This window comes from Marmota marmota, unplaced genomic scaffold, assembly GCF_001458135.2.
Source record: "Marmota marmota marmota unplaced genomic scaffold, marMar, whole genome shotgun sequence".
NCBI classification, from domain to species: domain Eukaryota; kingdom Metazoa; phylum Chordata; class Mammalia; order Rodentia; family Sciuridae; genus Marmota; species Marmota marmota.
Genome location: NW_025999874.1, coordinates 284773 through 289012, shown reverse-complemented (window position 1 = coordinate 289012; position 4240 = coordinate 284773).

Here is a 4240-nt window from a genome sequence, read left to right as displayed (position 1 = left end):
GGGGGGGGGGGGCGGCACGGGCACGGAGGCATCTGAAGGCCATGTGCCCACACAGGGGGAAGCCAGCGAGAAGAGAGCCAACTCAAGCTGCGAAGTCTTGGCAAGGCACAGGATTGCAGGCACCGGGGACTGGAGGAGTAGGGAGGACTTGTGGAGTGGGAGAGCGGATGACAGGCTGAAAGTTGGTGCAAGAAGCAGCTGGACATCCCAAGGCTCCTCTGCTGTCCAGCACAGCTAGGGGACCACCTTCCCCCAAGCCAACAGGAGAATTGTTTTGTGGAGAAATTGAGGGTCCAAAGCCCACGGGAACAGGAAGGGCAGGAGGGAAAGGCGCCAGAGCCCCAACAAGATTAAATGAAGGTGGCTGGTGGCACAGCCTGTAATCCCAATGAAGGTCGAAGGATCATGAGTTCAAAGCCAGCCTCAGCAATTTATCGAGGCCCTAAGCAACTCAACGAGATCCTGTCTCTAAATAAAATACAAAAAAGAGCTGGGCATGCGGTTAAGTGCCTCTGGGTTCAATCCCCAGTACAAAAAAAAAAAAAAAAAAGGATTAAATGACAATCTATCCAAAAGTCATACCCAGCCTCCGCCACCATATATCTCCAAAGATATCAGCAACCAGAGTGCACCAGCCCCTCAGATAGGAGGTTGGTGGATTCATGGATTCTTTTCTTTATTGGTGGTAGGCATTATACTAAGTACTTAATTTTTTTTTTTTGATTGACACATAATAATTGTACCCATTTCTGCTGGGGATATAGCTCAGTGATAAGAGTGCTTGCCTAGAACATGTGAGGCCCCAAGTTTGATGCCCAGTGTAGCAAAGAAAAAAGAAGTTGTACCTATTTATAGGGAACAATGTGATATGTCAATACACCGTGTAATGGTCCAATCGAGGCGATTAGCATATTCATCAGCTCTAACATTTACCATTCAAAATCTTTTCTTCTAGCTATTTTGAAATACATAATAAATTATTGCAAACTATAGTTACCCTTCTAGAACTGATTCTTTTTTATCTAACTGTATTTTATACCCCAAAACAACTAAAGAAATTGATGGCCCTTAGAAAAGACTCACTGCTACTGATATTTGGGGATCCCCAAGGAAATGGCCAGTACCTATAGTCCTACGGCGAAACTCATCAATTGACAAGTGACATCCCCCTAGGCAGCATTAGCTGGCTTTTAAATATGTGATTCTTAAATAGTAATGAACCAAAAAGGATAAGAATTTGAGAAATGTCTCCAACATAAAAGAAACTAAATCCGGCAGACTAACAAGAACCGAGAGAAACTTGGAGAAAAGAAAATGTCAAAGAATCGGTCATTAATAGCTACAGAAATACAGAAAGTAAAAGAAGATATTTCACACATGAAACTAGGACAAAAGACCATGTGCAAAGGAATAATTCAAATTGGAGCTGGATGTCTTGACACACGCCTTTAATCCCAGCGACTCGGGAGGCTGAGGCAGGAGGATCGAGAGTTCAAAGCCAGCCTCAGCAACTTAGCGAGGCCCTAAGCAACTCAGTGAGACCCTTTCTCTAAATAAAATACAAAATAGGGCTGGGGGTGTGGCTCAGTGGTCGAGTGCCCCTGAATTCAATCCCTGGTACCCCTCCCCACTCCAAAAAAAAAATTGGATCGTGGTTGCAGTTATACACCTCTAGAAATGTATTAAAAATCATTGAATTTTACACTTAAAATGGGTGAATTTTATGTTATGTGGAGTGTGCAAACCCCCAAAAAGATGTTTTCAAAAATTAGCAGAGAAAAGAAACATTATAAACATGATAACAGAAATAAAAACTTCCATAGAGAGCTTTGGAAAATATTATCGAGGAAATTATTCAAAGTGGAAACAAGTAAAGTATGAAAGATAAAAAAGAAAAAAAAATAGGAAAAATAGAAAATCTACTTAGGACACCCAACAAAAGAAATAGAGAAAATGAAAGGGAGTCCATTATCAACAGAATAATATTAAAGATGTTTCCAAGGACTAAACAGCCTGCATTGACGGAGTTTAAAAGCCCGTGGAGGCTGAGGGTGCAGCTCCATGGGCAGGTGCTTAGCATTTCCAAGACCCTGGGGTCTCTCCCAACAGTTGGCGGGGTGGGAAGCCCATGAGCCCTTAACACAAGGAATGAAGAAAGGCCCACACTAACTTCTTGGTAATGTATATGAAGATGAAAGAAGATCTTGAAAGTTTTGAGAGAGGGGAAAAAAATTAAGGGAAAAAAAAAAGAGATCAATACTAAGAAAGGCATGGAACTTCTCATGGGCGATTTCTAACTCTAGAATTCAGAAAGCAACCGAGAAATGTGTTCAAAATTGCTCTCCTACTCTGACCAAAACCACAAAATACAAACAAAACCGAACATTAATTTTGAAAAACAAGGCTTTGATGAGATCAAAACGGGAGCCAGTGTGTGGGTGCCGGAGTTTCTACCTTCATCTCCCTCCCTCTTCCCCTCCCTCCTTCGCCCCCCCACCCCCAGGCTGCTCCCATTCCTTCCCTGGCCCTCTGCATTCCCTCTTCCCTGTTGTCTTAACAGGATGATAGAACCAAAGAATTTTTTTTCTATTTCCTTAATTTATTAAATCACTCTATGTTCTCTGTTCTCCATTTTAAAAGCAAACTAGTGGAACCCTTAATGATTCTGCATTAGAAAATTGGAACTAAATGGCTTTTTGGTTTTCCTCGGTAGCCTCCAAGGTGTCCCCTGGCTTTCTGCCTGGGAAGACCTATCTCACTTCCCATCCAGTGTGGGGCAGTTCAAGGTTTGTGGGTGGCCTCAGATGGAAACAGGGGGTTCAATTCTATATATTTAGAGACAGTTTCCTAAAACAGTTTTCCTACTCATTAGGAAAAAAAAAAAAAAGAGCTTCAATCTTTTGATCTCCTATTCTGGATCCTTCTATCTAGCTGGACTTCTAAGCTTTAACCCCTCCAATTGTGTCTGTTGTTCTAAGCCAGGCTTGGAGCATGGTCTGGATGTTGTTCAGTGTGCAGACCTGTGCAGAGGTGGACAGGGACCTAGATTGATTTGAGAAAGGGAGAAGGGCTGGTGCGGCTGAGTGGCAGACAGCTCACCTGGCCCACACGAGGCCTTGGGTGCAATCTCCAGCACTGCAAAAAGATAAATGAGAAAGAAAAGAAAGAGATAAGAGGTTGGGGCTCACAGGGCACCAGGACAACAGAGATGACCCCACTCCCAGACCCCATGCACAGTGGGCCAGAGGACTAAACGCCCTTTACCAGCATGAATCTGAAGAACCCTCACTACTCGGCTCTGCATTCGGGGAGCTGGAGCCACACTAGGGCTAAGGAACTCGTCTAAGTCCCACAACTAACGCATGTGGGAGCTGGGTGTGAACCCAGATGGTGGCCTCAGAACCTGCATTTCTACCCCAGCTGTGTGACAAATACAGTAGTTGTGATAAGGAACTGTGTTAATGGGACAGGGAGGAGACAGTGCCTCAAGGGCACAAAATCTGACCAGGAGGCAGTGGCAGTCCCAGATCCCTCCTGATATGCTCAGCACAGGCTGTGACCGCTGGCCTCTGCATTGGTGTCCTAGAGATGGGACCCTGTGCCCACTGGCCCTACAGTTCTGGCTGCAATATTGCTGATGGGGAGGGCGGTGGTCTCCACTGTCAACTGTGGTCAAAGGAGCCCAGCTCTCAAAGCCTCAGAAACAGCCATCCAGATGGTCAGCTCATTAGCCAGATCCCTGACAGTGTGGCTGCCCCTGGGGGGTCAGCAGCGTAAGGGTGGACACCCACAGCAGTTTGTGAGGGTCACCCAAGAAGCCCTCCTCCCCAGAATTCCCCCTCACTAGCTCTCTTTTCTCTTCCCTGGTCTGACACCACCTACCCATTACTTTTCTCATGGAATAATAATTACCAACACTTGGGCCTCCTCCAGCCAATCTTCATGTCTGCATCCTCGGAGGCAGGGATCTTCTCACTGTTCTGTAGACAGGGAGGGAGACTTTAGGCATTCCTTGAGAGGCCCCTGGTCACACAAATACCAAATGGAGCTCAGGTTCCAAAAGCCCAGCTCTCCAGTCTGGGCCATAAAGTCTGAAAGGTTCTAAAGGTCAGCCTTTGTCTTCTGAGCCCCACGACAGGGGGGGGGGGTTGGGGAACTTCTTTTTTGCATTGCCTGAGGTCTTAGATTGTCAATTTCCCCAGCATGGCTGGGAAAACTAAGTCACAACCCGGGTGTTTCC